General features: G+C 38.1%; 1 pseudogene; it reads left to right on the top strand.

Annotated features, from left to right (window-relative positions):
- The first annotated feature begins 9,450 nt into the window (after window positions 1-9,450).
- LOC147620102 (uncharacterized) lies at window positions 9,451-10,345 on the top strand (annotated as a pseudogene).
- The last annotated feature ends 3,070 nt before the right edge of the window (window positions 10,346-13,415 follow it).

Raw genomic sequence — 13,415 nt, 5'->3', positions numbered from 1 at the left:
ACACCACTTACGCACCCAATATGAAATTTCATTTTCTTAGATTCACTATTTCCAAATAGAATTGCAATAAAACCATAGTGTTTCCATCATAATGCTCAGTATTCCATTTCCAGAGTCCAATTTCCAACTTTTCCACTTAAGTCCCCACGACCTCATTCCAAATCCAATTTTCAATCATTCCTTCCTCAGCATACATATGGCATCATCGGCAACCAGAACGCTCACCACACCTGGTCAGTCCCTCTAAGCTCACCTAATACTTCACTCAGGGGTCTTTTCAATCATTCCTAGCTCATAGTAGCTAGGAGTATAATCAAGATTTTTCTATAAAATCCATATGGACTCTCTGTTGAAGATCAGCTAGATCAACCAACAAGATCCATTTACCAAAAAGGTGCCATGGACTCATCCGTTGAAGACCAGCAAGGCCAACCAACCAGATCCATGCTCGTGTTCAGAAAACAACTCCAACTCAATGTTCCATTTCTTCCTCGATGACGCGTGGGTATCCTGGGTGACCCAAAGCTCGAGCACTGTATGGTCAGAACCCTCTAGGCTCCTTCCTAGGTGACCTAGCGCTTCACTCATAGGCCGCTTCCTTGGCTTCTCATCCATAGTACTGGAAGTTCACAATTTTAACCAAACCGAGGCTAGTCAAGACCTCGGTCGACCTTGCCACGCGAGACGTCCTTCTTTCACTCTCCGTCTCGCTATTGCACCATTTTTCACTTAGGTCCACGACCTCATTCCATAAGATAGTCAAAATTCTTCCCCAACATTCTTGACGTAAAACAATCTTTAAAAGACATGTTTCACATGCAAATATAGTTTCCAAGCAAAATTCATATCTTTCCATATCATTCCTCATCATTTCTCTTTGGATGCTCTCTTAATGATCCACTAGGGTGAGTCATCCCATATTTCTGATTTCACATCATTCCACATCACTCCTCATCATTTCTCTTTGGATGCTCTCTTAACGATCCGCTAGGGTGAGTCTTCCCATATTCTGATTTCACATTCTGATTTCACATTATTCCACATTAATTCACATAATCCCACACATCACTCCACATCACTCCACATTATTCCACACATTCTACACATCAATCCAGAAACAAGATGGTCTCTTTTCACTTTGAGCGAATCAAGTTTGATTATCAACTTTCCTTGATCTAATTATCAGAATTCTTGTTCCACAATCAACCAAGTTAAGAGTACAGTTACTCTACTTTTCATACTATGACAAAACTTTCTAAGTCTTGGCCAATTACTTGGCTTAGTTAAAGATAACTTTTTTCTCGACTCAATTCAAGTAAATCTAAATTTTCATTCACTTTTGGATCCTTGATCCTTTCAAGAACTAGAAATAAGTCAGTCATCACAAGTATTTACACTCATCCAACTAAGCGTGTTTCCGGTCCTTTTTTTTAGGGATATACTTTTCCCGTTTAGAATGTACTCAAGATTCTATTTTTCAAGAATCTAGACGTATACTTCATAATTCCAAAAGTTAAATATGTTCATGATTTCTCTTTCTGATTAAAATTTACCCATGTTTTCTCGATGCATTCCTATGAATATTTTCACATTCTTTTCTCAAATTTTCCAAAATAAAATATCATGAAAATCTCTCTTTTAGCATAAAATATTTATGCACACATACTAATTCATTTTTATCTAAATGTTTTGGATGTCAAGAATAGATCTTAAAAGAGTACCTAATTAAATGGAAGTTCTTCTCGATTGAATATGGTACCTGGGAAAAGAAAAAAGATAATGTATGAGATTTTCCCAATTTATGAAGTGGGGGAGATTGTAAGATCCCTCTCACTGTACATCCAAATCTATACGGGTAAGTGCAAAACTAGTGTATTTATTCTAGTGAGAAAAAAATGCACTACTAGAAATTTTGTATAATAAAACAAAATGGGGCTAGTCTAAAGTTCTCAAAGTTATTAACAAAAATAATTCTAGAAAATAAGAGTGAGAAATTGGTAATAAGATAATTGAGAAAAATGTGCATAGGTGCACATAAGATGCACATCTGCATATTTAAACTTGAGAGCTTGCCATTTTGATTAAATGAACCTCTGTATCATCAACCAGCCTTGCCTATGCATTATTAATCTACCCAAACTCAATAGGAATAAAATTAATGAATGCCAATAATGAGGAGATATCTCTTTATATCTTGAACGCTTCTTTGCAAAGTGGCAACCCTACTACTTTCTACCTTGCTGGGACGAGTTCTGATAAAGAAATTTCTAAATGTATTTGCAAATCAAGAAGAAACTTAGAAAAATACAAAAAATGCCAGTCACTATAAACCCTATACCACATCCGGAGCTAGAAAATGAAAAACATTTCCTTCAGTATGTTGGGGAAATGGCATCATTTGATGAGTTGACTAAAACCTTGGGTGATGACCTTAACTAGGTTGTTTCAATTCATTAAATGGAGACAGAACCTCTAAATCTGAAAGATAGCCTTGAGTCTAAGGACCAAACTTCACAAAAATTGTCAAGGTCTGTTAGAAAGAAAAGGAATAAGCTTCTCAAGGAAGCTGAAAAAGAAACAAAATGAAAGGCTCAAAAAGACGAATAGTTGGAAGAAGATGCTTCCAAAATTCTTGATTATTTTAGGAATTACAAATTGGATGAACGCTTCGTATAATGTGAAGAAGCCAGGCAAACAAAGGGTGAGGGTTTTGAATCCTTGTTTGAAGGTCCGCATGTCGAAGTTAAGAAAGTGGACATCACAGACCTTGGTGAGGATTCCAAACCAGTCTACATCACCCACTGACTTGATTGAGCAAAAAGAGAAGGATCTCATTGATCTTCTTAAGGAATTCAAGGATGTTTTTTCTTGGAAATACCTAGACATGAAAGGGGTTCCCCCTAAAGGTTGCAAGCATACTATTCCAATCATGGATGATGCACAACCCAGTGCAACAAAGATCTTGACCTATGAATCCTAATTATGCCAAATTGGTTAGAGAGGAGATTGGTAAATTCATCAATGCGGGTTTTATTTATGAGATAGAACACACTAAGTGGGGTTCTCCTATTGTGGTTGTACCTAAAAAGAATGAAAAATTTCGAGTGTGTGTTGACATGAAAAAGGTCAATGTTGCAACGATTAAGGATCATTATCCTTTACCATTGACTGAACAAGTCTTAGAATGAGTGGTGGGAAAAGAATTCTATAGCTTCTTGGATGGTTTCTCGGGCTATAATCAGGTGCAAATAGATCCAGCCGATTAGCATAAGACATCATTTATCACCCAATGGGGAACTAATGCCTATAAAGTCATGCCTTTTGGCTTGATCAATGCTCCGGTAACTTTCCAAAGACTTATGTGTTCGGATTTCAAGGACTACCTAGAGGAATTTCTTGAAATCTTCATGGATGACCTTAGGGTGGCACTCATCTTGGAAGGAGAATTTGAATTGTTTACGTAAAGTTTTCCTCAGTTATAGAATCTCTCTCAACCCTAAAAAGTGTCATTATCTCAACCCTAAAAAGCGTCATTTTATGGTCAAACATGGCTTAATTAATCCTAGGACGTATTGTTTCCAAGAGAGGGATATTCATTGACCTCAGCAAGGTCAAAGTAATTCTAGAACTACCTCTCCTATAAATGCCAAAAGAGTACAAAGGTTTATGGGTCATGTTGGCTATTACCAATGATTTATGGGGGTCATGTTCGCTATTACCAATGATTTATATACTTGTATGTTGATATAGCCCAACTATTGTATACACTATTGATAATTTTTGTCTGGATCGAAGAATGCCAATCATCCTACGAGAAATTAAATGGCGTTAGCTTTAGTCCCAATTCTTCGCACGCCTTGTTGGGATGTGATTTTTCATGTCCACATTGATGCTTCCACCTATGCAATAAGATGTATACTTGCCCAACCAGGTGAACACAAAATGGATTTCCCTATAAGCTTTGTAAGTAGACAATTAAATGATGCTGAACAGAACTTGAACAGAACTCTACGACCATAGAAAGGGAAGGCTTAGGCATGGTTTATGCTGTCAAGAAGTTTAGACACTATTTGTTGGCAAACAAATTTGTGTTCTTTGTAGACCATCAAGCCCTTCTTTATTTGGTTAAAAAACCTTGTACCAGAGGAAGGATCACTAGGTGGCTATTGATCCTCATGGAATTTGACTTCTCTCTCATTGTGAGAAAAGGATCATCACATGTGCTTCCAGATCATCTATCCAGAGTAACCAATGGTGAACTCCAGTAGGCATTGACAATGACTTGCCTGATGCTTGTCTATTTCAAATAGACATAGTTTCTGAATGGAGCTTTGACATTGTGCACTTTTTAATGAATGGACTACCTATATGAACCTTGAATTGTCTAAAGAACAGGCACAATGATTAATTAAGTTGGTGGCACTATATGAGCTAGTTGTGGGGCAATTATATCGGTTAGGCAAGGATGGAGTTCTTCTGAGATGCATGCTTGAGTCGGACTATGTAGTTGTCCTTGAAGAAGCTCATAAATGGACTAGGTGGTGGACACTTTTCCACAGAAACCACTGTACAAAAAGTGCTTCAATCAGGCCTATGGTGGTCAACACTCTTTGGTGATGCCTAAAAATTTATCAAGAGGTGTGAAGAATTCCAGAGATTTGCTATAGCTCATAACAAGGATTGTATGCCCTTGACTGTAGTCTACTCTCTACAAGTCCTCTAGAAGTGGGGATGGACTTTGTTGAACCTATCAGTCTTGCTATAAAATCATCTTGAGCAAGGTACATTATAGTGGAAATATGCTATTTTGCGAAATGGGCAATGGCCCGTGCCACTGTGAAAGCCACTGTGAAAGCAAACGCTCGAAGTACTACCAAATTCTTGTACAAAAATATCATAACTCGATATGGCTAGCTAGTGGAACTTGTAAGTGATAGAGGAACTCATTTCATCAATGAGGTGATCACTTTCCTCCTGTGACTGAGTTCATGGTGGTTCATAAAAAATCTTCGTCATACTATCCTCAAGCCAATGGGCAAGAATAAAGTACTAACAAGACCTTATGCACCATATTGACCAAAGTAGTAAATGAACGATGAAACAATTGGGAACAAAAGCTTCCTGCTGCTCTTTGGGCCTATAGAACGGCCTATAAGATTGCTACTGGAATGACTCCCTTTCATATGGTGTATGGGTTGGAGGCGGTTAAACCTCTGGAATATATTGTGCCCACTTTAAGAGTGGCAATTTTAGAAAAACTTGAGGAAAATGACATATCAAGAGGTTGTTCCAATTACAACTCCTTGACGAGACTAGACTTTGTGCACCCTATGGATTATATGTTGAAAAGCTTTGAAGAAAGAAATGGTTCGAAAACCACTTGAGTAAAAAAGACTTTAAGGAAGGTGACTTAGTACTGATGTAAGTGGTCAAAAGAAATAAACGTAAACTCAAGATGCTGGGCATGGGTCCATTAAGAATTTCTGAACTCATTAATTTCAGCTCAACCAGATGAGAAACCTTACATGATGGCAGACCTTTCATGATGGCAGACCTTTCGACTCCTGTGTAAATGGGAGCAAGTTGCGTAGGTTTTATGGACCACTTATGGAAACCATGCTTACATCCATCCATGAAGCTAAAATAAGGAAACATGAGAAGAAGGAGAAACAAAAGCTCGCTCGGCTGGAAGCTAAGGCTCGTGCTGAGAAAAGAAAACAACAATCTAACATGCTATCTCATTCAGAACTGTAATGTGGCTAGCCACAACTAGGAAAATGATCATTATATCCCACTAGCATGAGTATACCTAGGATTCCATGCCATGACCACATTGTATCCTTCATTATGTTTACTCGACACAAGAGCTGATTTAAGCCTCATGTCTTATGAAACCTAGGCTAGAATGGGTAAACCAACACTTCAAGATTTAGGCCTAGCATTGAGTTCATTCAATGGTTGTGTCTCCAAGTGCCTCGGCTTGTTAAATGTGTCTTAGTATATCAACAAATGATCTCGTGGAAGGTATTTTTCATGTCATGAATGCAAGGGAAATGAAAGAGGAAGTTATACTATGTAGAAATTGGATGGCTAGATATGTCTTCGGCATTAAATGGAAAGCTCATACATTTGTGGCTTGCCTATGCTCAAGCAATTAGACTGTCTATTTGTCGAATGAGATGCCAAATGCCAAAATGTACCATATGTGTGCACCCATTGAATGGGTAAGATTTTTAGATAACTACTCTTCAGATGAGGAAGCAACAGTTGAATCGGACGACTGGGAAGTCTTATTGCCCAAGGAAAGGTATATTTTAAGCAACAATGAATGGACTATCCATAGAAAATATTCCTTAGTTCCAACCTTGGTGTCCTCACTTGCTGTTCAAAAATACAAATGGGTTGCTAAAAAAGACCTGCAATGTCCAGCCTCGATGCACACCAAGAACTCCTTTTGGGTACCCAAGTCTAAAATCCATAATCTCTATACAAATGATGAGTGGAGTCCACATGCTGTCAAACCAACTCCGTCTAGAAGGAAGAGAAAATCCACAAAGCAAAAAGACTTTATTGGCTGATCTACGGCCACTAAGTTTGCAAAGTGGATCCAAATAGGGAACTTGTGCCGCCCTATTATTTGGAAAGCATCGGCTACGGATTTGTAGATAGTGGAAGCACAAGGTCAAGGATGGGTCTACGAAAGCAAGTTCTAGAGCCACCAATAGTAAAACCACTATTCAACAAAGGGAGCCAACATGTAAGCTTTGTGGAAATACATGGAATAAAGAGGAAAATTTGTGCCTAGAAAATTAGAAAGATAAGGGTAAACTAGTAGTGGATCAAGGGTTATAAGCTGATGACCTAAAGATAATTGATGATCTTATCTGCAACCTACCCTCTAGGTCCATGCCTCTTTTGGGTATATACAATAACACTCAGCATCCTACTGACTTATATTAAAAGTTTGGTGGCAAACCAATGCATACCAAAGCATTCTCGGTCAGATAGATTAAGGCTCAAGAGTCAACAGTTATAGTTTGTTGGCCAAGGCAAGGGCATATGAGGAGATAACTACGGCTGTAGACTCATCAACTTTGTTTCGGTTTTACTGATGGTCTACCTGCGCCCGAGGCTTAAGATTGGTAAAAATTGTTGGTTTTAAATAAGGTAAAATTGCACCGAATCAGAGTGAGCGATTGGTAAAATTTGAGCTTCCACTCATCATATAACTTCACCCTCTAGTATGTATGTGATCTATTTACTTTTCAAATGGGCAAGTTTTTTCCTTCCCTATTTGTCATCTATTATGTATTTATGCTTCTTTGACAAGTCAAAATTAAAAATTTATCCAAAATACAAAGGATGTACTCTGTCAAAAATTTTCCACAATATGCAAAATCTTGTATTTTGTTACAAACTCCTGACTTAGAGACCACATGGGTATGGAAGTCACTATACATGGACTACATGTACTCCTAATTTCACAATTCTTAACCCTTCAAAAAATCATGACTATTCTTGTCCACCCACCCTCTATAGTTGTAATGATTGCATTCATTAAGGTATACACACTGGTAGTAGAGAGGTGTACTGGGTCTAGATAGGGGGAGAGACATCTTGTGGGTTTTTAGCTTACAAGATTTTGACCACCACTTTCAAACATGAGAAAGTGGAAAAGGGCCATTGGAACTCACCCTAAAAGGGGGATATTATTATTTTTCCAATCAAAAGTTTTAGTCCTATTTGGAAGGGTATAGTGTCATTCATCGGGAAACTTGGGTACTGCATTACATATTCATTAAGACCGGCAGGTAGAGAAAACGAAACCCAACACTCTCTTACTAAAACAAAGAGGTTTTGCTTGCAGCAAAAATGTCCTAGAACACCCAAGCAAGCACTAAATCGAATGCAAAGATGACAAGCATTAGGACTTTTTGGAGGTCATTTGTAGGGCCTTGTAAGAAAATCGTCGATTCTTATTTTCTCTCTCTAGAAAAAATCTTAAAATGTTAAAATAAAGAGAACGTAATAGTCGTAAAAGTGTACTCTCTAAACTAGAGTCTCTAAACTAGAGAGGTAAATCTTCTCCTAGGCAGCCTTCATAAAGTTTGTTTGAACCTTCTTTGAAATGATACATTCCAAACTGTAAGAATAAAGTTAGTTCAGAGGATGTTATTGCACGGAAGACAGTTTGGAGGAAATGAGAACCTTCATCTCCAATTTTAAAAGATAAATGCAAGCCTTCTCTCACCATAGCGACTCATATTCTTTCACTTTGTCTCATATCCAACTTACTCATTTCTAGAACACTTAAATGGAGAACAACCATGTACACACTCATTCTATTAAAGAGTCTAATCATGAAAGCATTAAGAGAAAGTACCATTTGCACATTGATCTAGATAGTGAGTATGCACCCATTCAAAAAGGCAGAAGTGGTCAACTATTGCTCTCATCAGATGTCAAAGATCACATGAGGTTGTCAGGGAAGCAACACATAGATCTTTGGTGTAATGGATCCATCTATCCTATTGACCCCCGTACTGCTTCACATCCTCCCTTTTCAAATCCCACAACTCTTGCATTTTGCAGGTGATGGCACCAAAGGCTTACTAGGATATTGCAAGTCAATTTCTTACATGTAAGAAAGAGAGAGGCATTATTCACAACATTTAGCAACTGAGCTTCTTTGCTTGTCTGCTGAATGCAAGACACAGAAAGTTAGATTGGAAGAACAAGAGTGTCAAATCAACAAACTAAGAAGTGACCTTCGTAAATATAGAGAAAAAGACACAAGCATTGGACCCACGCATATGGAGAAGAAAGCTCAAAAATGTTGAGAACTTGAGGCCCGGTTCTGGAGGCTTGAAGAAAAGAATCTAAGCCATAAGGTAAGATTGCACTCAATGCATTCCCATTCACATGTCTTTTATGTTAGCAATTAATATTATTTTATTTACGGGGTGCTTTGTGATTTACATATTCTCTATGTTAGTAATGAGCAATGTTGTATTTGTAGGGTTGTCATACATCCTGATAAAGAGAATATCAATCCCAATCTTAATCTAGCAAAGCAACCGAAATCATTGGTAACATGAATAATGACAAGAGAAATGATAAAGGAGAAGAAGTTCAAGGTGGTTCAACGAGATATAGTGGATGAATTTGTAACCAACAATATAGTTTCGGCTGCTGCGGATATTCAATCCGCCATGGATTCAAGTGGAGTCAGTCATAAGGGTTATAGTGCCATCCAAGAAGTTAGTATCATCAGTCCTTGAGGCCAAAGGCAATAAAGTAAAGCTACTTCCAACACCTACAAAAGTTTGGAGACATAGGGAGGAATTAAACATAGAACAGCTTCACTATGTTGGTCACTCATACCACATTGTAGGAGAGTTTAAGGGAGAAGGTGGTAGCATATTCTACAATGAACACAACAATATATTCATGAACTTGGAGCTCTTGCAAAAGTTAATGGTGGAGTTCTATGATATTACATTTGAGGAGACAAGAGGTGTACTTCAATTTGTTATCAAGCTTGATGAGTGCGAGATTATCAAGGAGAAAAAGATGGAAAGGGTCACAATAACACTTATGAATAGGGCTCTTTCTAATTGCAGTAGGGATGATCCAAAGCATTTTAGCGTGCAGTCTGAGATAAACATCCATTGGCTAGGCTCATTTGAGGTCAAGAAAGAGGACCATGAATCCTTATTTTGGGTATTTCATCATACACATATCGCCAATCACATCAAAGAACATATGAATGCAACCAGGATGCTCCATGTAGAGAAAAGGGGGGACTTTCAAGTTTAATGGCATCTTTGCAGGGCGGGTGACTTGAAGACTCTCAAGTTCTTATTTAATTGCAAAGTGAAGGGGCCAATGCAAAGTCTCCATGCCTTTACTGCATGGACTCCACAAGGGTGATGGACTCTAAGTGGTGGAGACAACCACCGAACAGACAAATTTTGGATGAGAACTTTAAACCAGTGTTTGAGATTCCTCTTTCCAATGTGCATATATGCATGCCTCATCCTTTATGTCGTATCATAGAGAAATTGGTATATCTCTACATTGGCTTTGATTGGAAGATTAAGAATGTATCAGAGAGAGGAAAGAAGCCATCCATGCATTGGAGAAGGTGCTATCTGAAATTGGACTACATGGAGGTAATGTCCAGATTCTGAAGGACACTAAAAAGTCATCTAATGAAAAGTAAGTTCCAATGAAGCCCTCTATTAGAGGTGTTAAGGCAAATCTCTTGATGAATTGCCTCTGTCCTATGATGGATATATTGCTTTTGAGCTACCTCCTTTTGGGTAGAATTCTTCAATGCTAGGAATGGAGCATAAACATGATGGTCATGTATGGAAAAACTATGTAACTTGTAGTAGGGTGGATGCATGGTAAAGTGGGCTCAAAACCAATGCCCTGGACATGGAGCATAAACATGATGGTCATGTATGGAAAAACTATGTAACTTGTAGTAGGGTGGATGCATGGTAAAGTGGGCTCATGCCATGGACATGGCTTTTAAATTGGTTTTTAGACATTTGAAAAAGTTAATTTTCCTCATTTTCTCCCATATTTTGTACGTTTGAAAAGCCTGAAAATTAAAAAAAAGTTACAAGCAGCTCGTGGTGCACTCATTTTGCCACCTCTCCCATGTCTCTCTCTCTCTCTCTCTCTCTCTCTCTCCCTCTCTCTCTCTCTTCTCTCTCTCTTCTCTCTCTCTCTCTCTCAAGCTCTCTCTCTTTTTCTTACCCACTTTGTCTCTTTCCATCTCCTCTATACCCTAAACCTACATCACATTGCCGCCTTGTTGTTTATCCCACGCATGGACCTTTCACCCATCATAGATTCCCAAGCATTTAGAGGTAGATGTAGAAGTTCAGGCTGTGTAGATGGTTGCAAGTCATGTGTAAAGTTTTATGCCAATGCAATCAAGGATTATCATGCACAGAGGAAGCAAGAACAATGTGCAAGGATGAATTCTAAGATACAAGAAGAACATGAGCACAATGCAAGTCATGGTGTAAAAAAGCAGAAGCATTAAAAAATATGCAATGATGTTGTTCAATACTTTAAGTAGCGGACCAAGGGTCTAGACGAGAAGAAAAGGTTTGATATATTATCTCAGGTTCTCCAACATCTCTCCATGAAGGAAATTTCTAGTAGCTTTCCACTATAGAACTAGACAAGTCTAATAGAGGGCAGCATACGAAGTACACTTGAAGCAGTGAAAGTGCCTAGAAACTCTGAGGAGCTATTTCTTAAAAGGTCTACTCCAATGATTCTTATGAATGGCACCGGCACAAATACATCCTCTCTTAACAATGCAGATGCTTCAAGGTAGTTGAACATACATAGACGCAATTTCTATGCAGCTAGAGAGAGTTTGCAAACCTCTGCTTATGATATTTTGCCATTATCTTCATGCCATTGGCAAGCCTGTGCAACAGTAGGCATAATCAATGATGAGGTGAAAGAGCTTGTTTTCAATTTTTGGTTAATCCATACTCGTGTTTCACCCAACAAAAAGGATGTATGTCGCAAGTGCCTTGGTAGAAAATCTTATGTTAAGCATCCGACACACCTTCTTGATCAATCTCAAGTAATAGCAACAACCCGTGCTCCAACACCTTCTCAATCAAGTAATAGCAACAACCTGTGCTCCAACACCTATGTTGATTTGGTGTGCTTTTATACATTACATATTCCTTCAGTATAGATTCAAATGCTTTGTGATGATGCCAAATACTAGATTAGATGTTTCTAACCGGTATACAAACAAATGATAAATTCTCTACTCTTCCATGATTCTATCATCCTTGTCTATGTGTTGTTTCCTTCTTTTATCTTGTGTCTATATGTATCATGTCTAACTGTCAGATTTTCAGTCAGCCAACCTATAGCTCTTGGACTACTTGGGGAAGTTTAGAACTAGAAAATCTAGCACATAAAAAGAAACGGTTCTCCCTCACAAGGCAGCACATGGTTCTAAACAGTTTTCAACTTAGGGTGGCAATAAATAAAACCAAGAAAACCGGTGTAAAACAAGTAAGATATTGGTGTTAAACTAGTAAGATACCTGATGGAAAACAAGCTATATACACTTAGGCTATAGCAAAAACAAGCTTAACAGGCTTTTGACCAGCATCATACCGGTCCTAAACCAATATGATACCGGTTGTGGAATGATAACTGTATACAACTAACACTACTGATAGGGAAAAGACCAGCTACCAGTTAAACACTGCTATCATACTAGCCTAAGAGCAAGGTCTCCTCTAATGTACTCTGTATTTAGCAAATTTTCTAACACTGGTATGATACTGGGTAAAAACCAGAAGGAGAACTTGGGGTGGCCATATGATACTAGTGTTTTGTACCAGTATGATACCGTTTGGAACATTAGCTCTATGAAACATGCATTAGATATAAGGTAAAGATCATCTTTTCTTTAGATAACACCAATTTTGAAACAATATAATACTGGTGTTTAACCAATAAGATACCGGTTGGTGAACCAGTAGCATACACCTAGGAACCTATAACTATAAACCAGTTTCAAACCAAATGTTTAACTTGCTATGACAGTTTTGTATCGTAATTTGAACTATATTTATTGTTTAAGGAGATGCATCCACATGCACCATTTCATCAAAGAGCTTTCGTGAAATTAAAGACATACTTTGTACTCAAGCTTAAGGATCGATACACTTGTTGTTGCTGCATAACATATTCAGATGCCATTAGATTAGAGGATCTACTTTTTCGTTGCATGGCAAAGCATGTCAATGTGATTGTGTCATTTGTAATGTGGGTTCTCTGCCAGGTGGGTGTAAGGCTGCAGAGAAGTCCTACAAGAGCATCACAAGCACATGGGAGTCAATCCCAAAGTTGAAGGTACTATTTTCCAGACTTTGAAGTGTCTGATGGGGAGTTGCACTGTTTGTGGTCCTCGAAACATAGCAGTTTGTCTAGCTGAATCTGCATATGTTGGTCGGCATGTCACCTGTGAAGATCTTTTAGGACGACATAGAATGTGGAACCACTGATGATGGCAAGATGAGGAAGGGGAAAGAGTTAATACACAAGGAAATGTCATGCAAGGTACTAAATCAAATGTTTAATGATCAGATCAAAAAGTTTATCAAACATAATTTTGTGTATAGGTGGCAAGCTGAGCAATACAAAGAATGCTTGTCCAATTTTCTCGAAGATGTGGTAATATCTATTGTAGAATTTGCTGAGAATTACTCTTTTAAGGATAAAAATGAGATATAGTCAATGCACTGGTATTCAAGCCAAGTGTCCATATTTGTTCATATTACATACTTTTGCATTGTAGGTGACATCCACAAAATGATATACTTTTATATCTCTGATGATAAGAAGCATGATAC

This window comes from Cibotium barometz, chromosome 32 (assembly GCF_041138505.1).
Source record: "Cibotium barometz isolate CiBa-2024 chromosome 32, ASM4113850v1, whole genome shotgun sequence".
NCBI classification, from domain to species: Eukaryota; Viridiplantae; Streptophyta; class Polypodiopsida; order Cyatheales; family Cibotiaceae; genus Cibotium; species Cibotium barometz.
The sequence above is the reverse complement of the archived record's forward strand: the minus strand, read 5'-3'. Positions and strand labels throughout refer to the sequence as shown.